At 40.2% G+C, this 12,387-nt stretch overlaps 1 protein-coding gene across 3 annotated transcripts in view; it reads right to left on the bottom strand.

The window, feature by feature from the left end:
• Window positions 1-12,387, bottom strand: part of SUDS3 (SDS3 homolog, SIN3A corepressor complex component) — a 181,648-nt gene that overhangs the window by 93,570 nt on the left and 75,691 nt on the right. Inside the window, exon 13 of one of the 3 annotated variants that reach the window (XR_003517090.2) lies at window positions 9,785-9,924. The exons of the other annotated variants lie outside the window; for them this stretch is intronic. The gene's annotated coding sequence lies outside the window, so the exon portion shown is untranslated. The remainder of the gene's footprint in view (window positions 1-9,784; window positions 9,925-12,387) is intronic. 3 annotated transcript variants of the gene reach the window in all.

The following is a 12,387-nucleotide window of genomic DNA, read 5'->3' as shown; positions in this document are numbered from 1 at the left end:
AAAGTGCTTTGCATTTAAATAGTGGTGATAGTTGCACAACATTGTGAGTGTACTTAAATCCACTGAATCACACATTTTAAAATGGGTAAAAAAGAAATGCAAAAAAACAAAATGCTAAAAAGGTGATTTTTATGTTATGTGTTTCACCTCAATTAAAAAAAATCCTAAACTATTTGTATTAATCAAATTGATGGTGTAAATGATGATATTGCTATTTCCAGACTGGTGTGTGTGTATTGAAAGATTCTGAGACCAAAAAAAAAAAAAAAAATTATGGTGGTATCTTTGGGAGCCAAGATTCTCAGCATTGGGGGAAGGAAATACAGAGTTCAGAGTGTTGAGGTTAAATAAAATCCCTCTTTCTTAAAAATTAAACATGCTCTTATCATACGATCCAGCAATCACAGTCCTTGGTATTTACCCAGAGGAGCTGAAAACTTATGTCCACACAAAAACTGTTAAGGGGATATTTACAGAAGCTTTACTTGTAATTGCCAAAACCTGGACACAACCAAGATGTCCTTCAGTAGGTGAATGGTCCATCCATACAAAGGAATACTATTTAGCACTAAAGAGAAATTAGCTATCAAGCCATGAAAAGACATGGAGAACTTTAAACACATACTGTTAAGTAAAAGAAGCCAATCTGAAAAGGGTACATACTGTGTAATTCCAACTACATGACATTCTGGAAAAGGCAAAACTATGCAAGAAGAAGCAATAAAAAGATCAGTGGGAGGCGCCTGGGTGGGTCAGTCGTTAAGCATCTGCCTTCGGCTCAGGTCGTAGTCCCAGGGTCCTGGGATCGAGCCCCACATCGGGCTCCCTGCTCCGCGGGAAGCCTGCTTCTCCCTCTCCCACTCCCTCTGCTTGTGTTCCCTCTCTTGCTGTGTCTCTCTCTGTCAAATAAATAAAATCTTTAAAAATTTTTTTAAATAAAAAGATCAGTGGTAGCCAGATATCTGGGGGAGCATGTGGGGAGAAATGAATATAAGTGGAGCACAGAGGATTCTTTAGGGCAGAGAAAATACTCTATATATTATAATGACAGATATATGTCCTTGTACATGTGTCTAAGCCATAGAATGTACAACATCAAAAATGTACCCTAGGGGGGTGGGAGGGATGGGGTGGCTGGGTGATAGACATTGGATAGGGTATGTGCTATGGTGAGCACTGTGAATTGTGCAAGACTGTTGAATCACAGATCTGTACTTCTGAAACAAATAATGCAACATATGTTAAAAAAGAAAAGAAGAAGATAGCAGGCGGGGAAGAATGAAGGGGAGTAAGTCAGAGAGGGAGACGAACCATGAGAGATGATGGACTCTGAAAAACAAACTGAGGGTTCTAGAGGGGAGGAGGGTAGGGGCATGGGTTAGCCTGGTGATGGGTATTAAAGTGGGCACATTCTGCATGGAGCACTGGGTGGTATGCACAAACAATGAATCATGGAACACTACATCAAAAACTAATGATGTTATATATGGTGATTAACATAACAATAAAAAATTTAAAAAATGTACCCTAAGGTAAAGTATTGATGTTGGGTAATTATGATATATCAATGTAAATTCATCTTTGGTTAAAAAAAATTCTACCATTCTGGTAAGTGATGTTGATAATGGGAGGTGGGGGGGGCTGGGTAAATGAGAAATCTCTATATGTCTCTTTCAATTTTGTTGTAAACCTAAAACTACTCTAATAAAATAAAATCTTAAAAATAAACCCTATAGGGGCACCTGGGTGGCTCAACCGATAAAGCATTTAACTTGGGCTCAGGTCATGATCTCAGGGTCCTGGAACTGAGCCCTGCATCGGGCTCCCTGCTGAGCAGGGAGTCTGCTTGTCCCTCTGCCCCTCTCCCCGTTCATGCTCCCTCCGTCCCTCTCTCTCTCAAAGAAAATCTTTAAAATAAATAATAAATAAATAAATAAATAAACAAACAAACCCTATAGCCATAATTTGAATAGGAAGCATCAATATGAATTTATCATGTGTTTTGTGTTAAGTATATACTTACTGTCTACTGAAAATTCCTAGAAACAATCACTCAGTGTCCTGGTACCATGTTTGGCCAAGACTGGCACTCGGGAAATATTTGTGGAAGGGAGAGAGGGAAGGAAGAAAAAGAAACGAGCAAACCTGGCGTATGCTTGATGTGGGTGCACATGGAAAAAGGTCTGCAAGAATATGTTAAGATCACTAACAACAATTACCTTTAGGGAGTGGAAGGGGGAGTGGTATCACTCTTTACTTTAATACCCAATTTTAACTATAGACTATTTTAAAGAATATATAAGAACTTTAAAATAAAAAGCCCTCAAGCAAATTGGTGATATGTACTACTTATTTTAAAACTGTGCTTGAGACAAATTAATAGAGCTGTTTGTGCATATGGATGTTTGTCTCAGTATTATTTATAATATGGGAAATTTTCAAACTACCAATATCCAATAATAGGGCACTGGTTAAATTAATTATGTATATACATATATTGGAAAACTATGCAGTCATTAAGACTCATATTTTCCAAAACCATTTAATGAATAGGAAAATGCCTATGCCATAGTTAAATGGAAAAAAAATTATAAAAAGTACTTCATATAAGATCCAAATTTTTGTTTAAAATATCTGTGATGGGGGGGCACCTGGGTGGTTCAGTCGGTTAAGCCTCCAACTCTTGGTTTCAGCTCAGGTCATGATCTCAGGGTTGTGAGATCGAGCCCCTCACTGGGCTCTGCACTCAGCGGGGAATCTGCCTGAGGATTCTCTCTCCCTTCCCTTCTCCTCCCTACCCTCGCATGCATGCTCTCGCTCTCTCAAATAAAGTCTTTAAGTAAAATAAATAAATAAATAAATAATATTTGTGTGTGTATGCATGTGCACTATATGCAACCAGTATATTCATATGCATGGAAAAAGGTCAGAAAAAATGCTAAAGAGGTTACCTCTGAGTTACAAGATTATGGGTAATATTTATTTTTATTCTTTCAGTTACCTCATAATTATTGTGTACCTACCAAGTATTTTATTTCCCTTTTTATGAACATGTTTTACTTTTGTAATTAGGAAAGAGCAATAAACGTTCATTTTAAAAGGAGTAAAAAAGGATCTCTAGAAATGAAATGGAATACCAGCCACCTCCCACTCCTCCAAATCTGAACTGTTGTTTGCACTTAACCTGAGCCCATGCACATGGGATCTGACCACTACAGGGGCCTTAAAAGAAACAGTGACTGAGTAGGGAGCTAAGCTTTGCTTCTGCCTAGGACCAGAACTACCCCCCCATGTGGCCATTCTCAATCATCACATATGGCCATCCTCCAAATGTACAAAACCCACTCACTTCTCCCCTTTCCTACACAAATCTTTGAATTTTCCACACTAATGCTCAAGGTCACGTGTCTAGGAAGGACCAAAGTGTCAGACCTCTGTAGTTTTTGCCATCTTGCATCCATTCACTCTTCTCCTGATGAAGTACCTTGAATTATCTCTGAGGAACACCACCTTTCCAGTTTCATCCAATGTGCTAGAGGTGGGGCTCTATCCCCAGCCCAGGGTCAGAACATAGGACCCAGGTCCAATCAAATAAGTACATTAAACATTAAATCCTGGGGCACCTGGGTGGCTCAGTCAGTCAAGCATCTGACTTCGGCTCAGGCACAATATCGGGGTCCTGGGATCAAGCCCTGCGCCGAGCTCCATGTTCAGCAGGGAGTCTCTCTTCCTCTCCCTCTGCCCCTCCCCTAGCTCATGCTCTCTCTAGCTCTCTCTCTCAAATAAATAAATAAAATCTTAGAATATAAATGAAAATAAATAAAAAATAAACACTAAATCCTCTATTAAAAAGACTGGTTCAAAGATAATCGTGTGAGCCAACAAGAGCCCATGAGGTATAATGAGACTTCTGCTGGAAAACTGGTATAAAGACTGTCTTACTTCTCCCGTTGTGTGTAGATGGGGAAGGATGTATTCCTGGGAATGTCCAGCAGTCACGGTAAAACCATAAAGAGAAAACTTGCCTATGAATGGGATCAACTCAAAGAAAGCAGAACAGAGAGATGGAGAAACAGAAGAAATGCACCCTGATGATATCATTTAGGCTCCTGGATCCAGACTTGCCCTGACCTACCTCTGGACTTTTCAGTTACTTGAGGTGATAAAATCCTTTCTTTGCTTAAGCCAGTTTGAGTTGAGTTTCTTCTCTGACTTCCAGTCAGACACTACCAGTCGATACACCTGCCTTCTGCTAACTGGCTGAGCAAAGGACATCTTGCTATCACCTGCATCAAGAAATGACTTAAACAAAACCTAGAATCAGAAGACCTGCATTTGCTGGTGCAGCCACTCTGGAAAACAGTATGGAGGTTCCTCAGAAAGTTGAAAATAGAGCTACCATACAATCCAGCAATTGCACTACTGGGTATTTACCCCAAAGATACAGATGTAGGGATCTGAAGGGGTACGTGCACCCCGATGTTTATAGGAGCAATGTCCACAACAGCCAAACTGTGGAAAGAGCCAAGATGTCCATTGAGAGATGAATGGATAAAGAAGATGTGGTATATATATATATATATATATATATATATATATATATATATATATATATATACACACACAATGGAGTATTATGTAGCCATCAAAAGGAATGAAATCTTGCCATTTGCAATGACGTGGATGGAACTGGAGGGTATTATGTGCAACGACGTGGATGGAACTGGAGGGTGTTATGCTGAGTGAAATAAGTCAATCAGAGAAAGACACGTATCATATGACCTCACTGATATGAGGAATTCTTAATCTCAGGAAACAAACTGAGGGTTGCTGGAGTGGTGGCGGGTGGGACGGATGGGGTGCCTGGGTGACAGACATTGGGGAGGGTATGTGCTATGGTGAGCGCTGTGAATTGTGCAAGACTGTTGAATCACAGACCTGTACCTCTGAAGCAAATAATACATATGTTAAAAAAAAAAAAAGAAGATAGCAGGAGGGGAGAATGAAGGGGGGGAAATCAGAGGGGGAGACGAACCATGAGAGACGATGGACTCTGAAAAACAGAGGGTTCTAGAGGGGAGGGGGGTGGGGGGATGGGTTAGCCTGGTGATGGGTATTAAGGAGGGCACGTTCTGCATGGAGCACTGGGTGTTATACGCAAACAATGAATTATGGAACACTACATCAAAAACTAATGATGTAATGTATGGTGATTAACATAACAGAATAATAAAATAAATAAATAAATGAAAAAGATGACCTGCATTTGAGTCCTTCCTCCACTTCCTAGCTACATGACCTTAAGCCAGTCACTTACTCTTTCTGAACTCCAGTTCCCTCAGCTGTGAAAGAAGGATATTAATACCTATCTCAGCCTTGTGGTGAGAACCAAATGTTAAAAATTTTGACTTTTAAGAACAATGGGAAGCCCTCAACAGGCATTAATAAGGAGAGAAATTTGTTTTGAAAAAAATCACTTTGGCTGTTGTGTAGAGAACGGGTCAGAGGACAAGAGTGAAAGCAGAGAGATCTGTTAGGAGGGGCTTTAGTCCAGGAAGATGATGGTGGCTTGAACTGGGACAAGGTTTACCCAACGTCAATTACCAAACATCAATGGCAACATGGCAATCGCCAAAATTGCCATAATCCCCATATACTATCTCTTTTTGCCATGTTATTTTCACATAAATGGATTTTGTCCATAAATAAATTCTGCCAATAATATTCATGAAATTATAAGGTTCATTTGCAAGATACATAGATATATAATACATATCATATATTAATATATTACACATCATATGTTATATGTATTTCTAAGCCACATTAAAATAAGTATATAACTATTAATTTTTAAGTGTTTACATACAAGTCCCTGAAGCTCAACCTGAATACTACCAGTAGGAGACAATAAACCATCCCAAAGACTGTGGGAGGTACAGGGGACAGAAAGTATTTTTTTTTGTTATGCAGAGAGAAAGTGCTATTTGGCATCAAGTAAGGTACTTTAAGAAGGTTAGTAGGGAAATTCTTACCTGTAGATGGACCTTACTTGAAGGGAGAACCCAATTTAAAAAAAAATGAAAATAAAAACTCAGCTGAACAGAGAAATGAGAGGGTGGCTATTTGAATGACATTCTTCCCTTTTACAAAATGGTTCACCACGCAGACCCTTTAAACGGAAAGCTCCCCCACTGAATAAGTGCCTAGTACCATCATTAACTACTTGACAGAGAACCTGGGGGCAGCTAGGGGAGGAAGGAGGAGGTGGAGAGGAATTTTAAAGCCAAGCCCTGGCCCATTTAAGACCAATTTGAAATGAAGATTTCACAAAGTCTGAAAGTATAATTTAAGTGAATGCGCTAAGTAGGCTTCTGCGAATAACTCTTCCACTTAGACAATGTTCCTCAAGAACACCCTGCTCTGCAGCCATTAAAAAGTGTGTTTTAGGAGAATATTTAATGACATTGGAAACATCTCAAAAGCAGGTGGCAAATCAGCATGTACAGCATGATTCCAATTTCAGATTTAAAAAAGAAATTCTATACATGGGTGAAAAAAAAAGACCAGGAGTCTACATTAAAATGTTAACAGTGGTTATATTTAGATGGTGGGTTAGATGGATGATACATATTTTCTTCTTTGTTCTTGCCTGTATTTACCCAAGTTTCTGATAATTTTGTAAGCAGGGAAGCTCCACTGAGGGTCTAATGCAAATCGTACCAATTAATTATTGACCGAAAACATAAAATGGGAAATCTCTTTCCAGAAGGGCCAAATCTCTTATCTCATATATGATGATAAAATGATAGCTAACATTTGTAACCACTTATTATGTGTCAGGCGCTGTGCTCAGCACCTTATATAATCATGTCTTTGACAATGACTCTTCACAACCACCTATGAGATGGGTATTTTTATGCATGCCCCCTACCCCAATTTTCCAAATGAAGAAACTGGGGCTCAGAGCAATGACATAATCTGTTCAAGGTCACTAACTGGCAGGTGGCAGAGAATCCAGGTCTCCTGATTTCTAATTCAGGGCTCTTTCTCCTCCATAGCATTTGGTTTCTATAGATGCCCTAGTTTATGGGCTGAAAATATCTCATAATTACCCCATAAATAAGCCATCGAACTTATTTATTCCTAGCATTTAACTTATTATTTAGCATTTAAAGGACACATTACATTGAGCAAGAACCATCAATCTTTCACATAATGCTCTGGTTAATAACTTGGTAATTATAATCCACAGTCACAAACCTGAACACGCTTGTCGTTTCCATGGTGCCAGATTCCTTTTTAAAGAAGAGAACTCGTCAATTATCTCTGACCTGCTCGCTCTATGAATTTATACCCTTCCAAAGCACCAGTACTTACCCTGGTGGTCGGAGTGTTTAAAAGTAAATACAGAGCTCCTAAACCTAAGGATTTGAAAGCCATGTATCTATAATCCCCTTTAACATGGTATCAAGGTAGGGGTGCCTGGGTGGCTCAGTCGTTAAGCATCTGCCTTCAGGTCAGATCATGATCCCAGCGTCCTGGGATGGAGCCCTGCATCGGGCTGCCTGCTCGGCAGGAAGCCTGCTTCTCCCTCTCCCACTACCCCTGCTTGTGTTCCTGCTCTATCTCTCTCTCTGTCAAATAAATAAATAAAATATTTTAAAAAAATAAAAATAAATAAAACATGGTATCAAGGTATCATTTAGCCATTCTTTGATGCTAACAGAACTCCTATTTATGAAGCATTCCTGAACTAACTGCTTTGCTTACAGGAGGAATATCAGAATGCACTGCTTACCAATCTTATCAGAGCCAACACCTCTTTGTATCAGTTTCTGCTGTGTAATGTGCAACTTCAAAATCTCAATGGGTTATAAGGAAAGAAATACTTATTATTTAACTTATGAGTCTGTGGTCAGCTGTGGTTCTGCTGAGCTCATCTGGGATTCCACGAGCCTGGCTCCAGTTTTCAGGTTGGGTTCAGATCTGTTCTAAGGGTCTCCCCATTCTCTACAGAGCAGTGGCCATCTGAAGCATGATTTTCTCATAGCAAAAGGCAGAACAAGAGAACTAGTGAAAACACAGGATGCATTTGAGGACCAGACTCAAGACTGGCACATTTGCATTTCTGTCCACATTTCATTGGCCAAAGCAAGTCTCATGGCTAAGCCCTAAACTAATGAGGCACAGAAATATTCTCCATCCACTCTAGTGGGAGGTACTGCAAAGTCACATGGCAAAAGGTACTGATGTGTAATGCCATTTAGAAAGAGAATGAGGAATTGGGAGCAATGATCCATTCTACCCACCCTTTTGTAACAAATATATTGTAATGTGCCCTTTACTCTCCTGAAATGAAATTCAGAGATAATACAACCTATATATGTATAATTTTCAAAAATCAATTTCATATGTGAATTCTAGAAGACACAGTAAGGTAGTCTGATGTTGGCATATAAACCAAGAACCACTGTATGCGTAATAGCTACAAATGCAAGCTGAGTCAGGGGTGTGGTGTGGGCCCCTCAAATAACTTGAACAGCGTTACCATTGGTGATACGATTTTTCTGAAATGGTATATAACTATGAATAAAGTTTTCAGCAAAATAAACTACAACCATCCCTTGATGCACACTGTAAATTACATTCCTAGAAAAATCAGAGTATGCTAAAACTATGGAAAATAGAGATGCCTGGCTGGCTCAGTCAGTGGAGCATGTGACTCTTCATCTCAGGGTCGTGAGTTTGAGCCCCATGTGTGACAAAGAGTTTACCTAAAATTTAAAAAAATGCAAAATATACCCTATGTTTATATGTAAAACAGGCTCAGATGAGAATATATGAGTTCTCACCTGTATGAAGGTCTGGCAGGACAAAGGACAGGTCCTCCACATTGGTGAACGTCTAGCTCACCTGGTCCCCTAAAGCAAATCATGCCCTTGTGATTTTGTAACTCCCCATCAGTGTAACTACAAAAATTGTGCCCACAAACTTCTGGAGAGAGTCCTAGGGGGAAGTATTGCCCCTGTGAGAACCACTGGTGTTGTATTAGAACGAAATCTTTGATGTTCTACAGCCTGACTGAATCCAGGCTCTGCTTCCTACTTATTAGCTGTGTGACTTTGGACAAGTTACTGAACTGCTCTGGGCCAGCTCTATTCATAATGTTGCTTTGAGGATTAAATGAGAACGTGCAAATGGCAAAGCATTGACCACAGTGCTTACACATACTAAGTGCTCAATAAAAGCCAAAGCCTAATGTTACACTATTCATTTAACTTATTCCTATTGCACAGATGAAGAGCTTGAGGCTTAAATGAGATGCCTTTTTTCTTCCTCTCCCTGCTGTCTTCTTTTTTGAAGATGGGCACTAATTGATGTTCTGCTGAGGGTCGGTTTCAGAAGAAAGGAAGACTAGAAGGACTATGGGATTGACAGGTGAGTCCATGAGTGGAGGGGATCTGGTTTCACATTCTAGGCTGAAATATGTAGCAGCTTTACTCTGAAGAAAGCACTGTTTTTTGTGTCCCCATTGGCATCACCATTTGGCACGCTCAAGAGTGGTAGCAGTGTAGATCCACCCAACAGTGGTCCAGAGGAGGATATGGCCTTCAGTGGTGATGCCGGGAGGTTTTAGAGAGGCACTATGGAAGACAGACTCTGGATCTAGAGGTCAGAGCTCTGTCACTTACCATTCATGCATACATGTGACTTTGGGTAAACTCCACCCCTCCTGTGCCCCCGTTTCATCATCTATAAAAGGAGAAATAGTAGTACATACCTTACAGGGTTGTTGTGGAGACCAAACAAGTACGGAAAGTATTTAGAACCGTGTTGGCATATAAGAAGCTCTATGTAATTGTGCACCGCTGCACAACTGATGTCCACCCATAGGTTCAGTGCAGTCATATAGAGCCTGACCTGGTGGGTGATAAAAAGTGGCAAAAAGAACGGATGAATGGATGGACAATGGTTGGAAAGAACTATCAACTTCAGAAACATGTCATTTTCAGCTTCCACTTGGGGCATCTGGAAAGCTGCAGTGGAGTATTTGTGCTTATCGGCATGCGCTCAACCGCCATACTGCATGGTCTTTCAAAACCACAAAAGAAAACTGAGGTGTGTCAAGGTGTGCTCACAGCAGTTAACACTGCAACTGAACTAAAACCATCAGCATCAATCTTATACACATTTGCTCAAACAAGTAAGGCATTTTTTATCCATTCTTGCCAACATTTACAGAGCAGAATGAAAGAGGCGGCACTGATGAGAAAAAGAATGAAACAGCAGGAGAAAGGAAAGCAGATGGAAGCAGAGTACATACAGTGCCTAGTACAGTGCCTGATGCATAGTAGGCCCTCAATCGTTGTTTGCTGAATGAGTGGATGGATGGATGGATGGATGGATGGATGGATAGATGTGTGGATAGATGTGTGGATAGATGAGTGGATGAATGGATGAGTAAATGTCTAATTTTTTCTGCCCCAACTTCAAACTTCAAATCAAGACAGAAGATTTCCAGAAATAAAGTGATCATCTCTGTTCATTTTTTAAAGCCAACCTCTTCCCGAGGAGATATGAAAATACCATGTTATCCCATGTTAGGCAAATCATAAATATCTCACATTCTGGTGAAAGCTCTGCCACTTACTAGCTATGTAAGTGGAATAAGTCATTTTGATTCTCTGAGCCTTATTTTTCTCAGAGGTGGCCTCTAAGAATCCACACAGAGTAGACATCATATAATATCATGAATGATTTATGTGCATAAGTGTATACTCATATTTATAGTTTATACCCAGTGCCCAATTTGTTAGCTTTATTCATTCCAAACCTCTTATCACTATTATTACACAGCATGTTAATGTATATTGGTAACTCTTTATTTCCACATAATACTTAAGAGTTTGTAAAAACACTATAATACCATGGCTAAAATTCATTTAACACTACATACTTTCTCATAGGTCCTCACAACTCAGTGAGTAAATATTCCTAAACCTGTATCAGTCATATATTCTCCCATAATGCTGCATAACAACCAACCACATAACCTCCAGGGCATTTAGTAATAAACATTTATATGGGGTTCAGCTAACCTGGGTTGGGCTCATCTGATTTTGCTGCCTTGCTCACATGGCTCTGGTTAATTGCCCATTATCTAAGTGCTCTGCTGATCTTGGCTGGACTCAATCTCATGTCTGGGATTTGGCTGGCTGTTGGCTCATCTAAGATGGCCTCAGCTGAAATTCGTGGGATGACTTGGCTCCACAACACAGAAGGCTAACCTGGGAATTTTCCCATGGCGACTGCAGAAAAACTAGAGCAAAAGTAGAAATGCATACTTTTTCAGACCTCTGCTTGTATTATATCTGCTAACATCTCATTGGCCAAACTAAGGCATGTGGCTAGCACAGATTCAAAGGACAGGTAAATGGACTCTACCTCTTTTATGAGAGGAACTGGTAAGGCTGTGGGTAGAGGAGGGGTATTATGAGTTGAACTGTCTCCCCAAGATTCCTATGTTGAAGTCCTAACCCCCAATACCCCAGAATATGACACTATCTGGAGATAGGGTCTTTATAGAGGGAATAAAGTTAAAACGAGGTCATTAGAGGGGGTCCTAACCCAGTCTGACTAGTGTCCTTATAAGAAGGGGAAATCTGGACACAGAAACCCAGAGGGAAGACAATGTGAAGACACAGGGGAAAAAACGGCCATCTACAAGCCAAGGAGAGAAGCATGAAATGGATTTCCCCCTTCAGCCTCCCCCTGCCAATCAGTCCTCAGAAAGAACCAACACTATTGACACCTTGATCTTGGACTTCTAGCCTCCTGAACTGTAAGACAATAAATTTCTGCTGTTTAAGCTGCCCAATGTATGGCACTTTGTTAAGGCAGCCCTAGGAACCTAACAGAAGGAGTAAAGAATTAAGGCATTAATGAAATCAGTACTTAATATCCTATTTTACAGGAGAGGAAAGAGAGGCTCTCAGAGTTCAATGTATCACCCAAGGGGCATCAGAGTTGTGAGTAGAACCCAGGTCTTCCTTATCAGATTTCCTTATGCCTCTAAGACATTTCTGTTCACAATCTTCAGTCTTTTCCTAGGTGGCTTCCAAGAGGGAGGCATTGGCATGTGCAGGACACTGTTCATGCCCAACTAGGCAATTCTGTGCATGTTGCTTCAAAGCTTCTGTTTTACAATCCTTAATGATCTAGTAATTGTGTTTATGGCTTTCCAATGAAGTGTGCAGAGCTCTGATAGCCCTCACTGGTTTCTTGAGGGCCTTTATTTGATCTGAGACTATGCAGAGCTTCTGATAGATTAAAAAAGGTGTGTAAGGCAAAGAGGAGAAAATTCAGGTCAAATATTTTACAGAA

Source organism: Zalophus californianus, chromosome 14, assembly GCF_009762305.2.
Source record: "Zalophus californianus isolate mZalCal1 chromosome 14, mZalCal1.pri.v2, whole genome shotgun sequence".
NCBI lineage: Eukaryota > Metazoa > Chordata > Mammalia > Carnivora > Otariidae > Zalophus > Zalophus californianus.
This window is presented reverse-complemented; position numbering and strand designations above follow the sequence as displayed.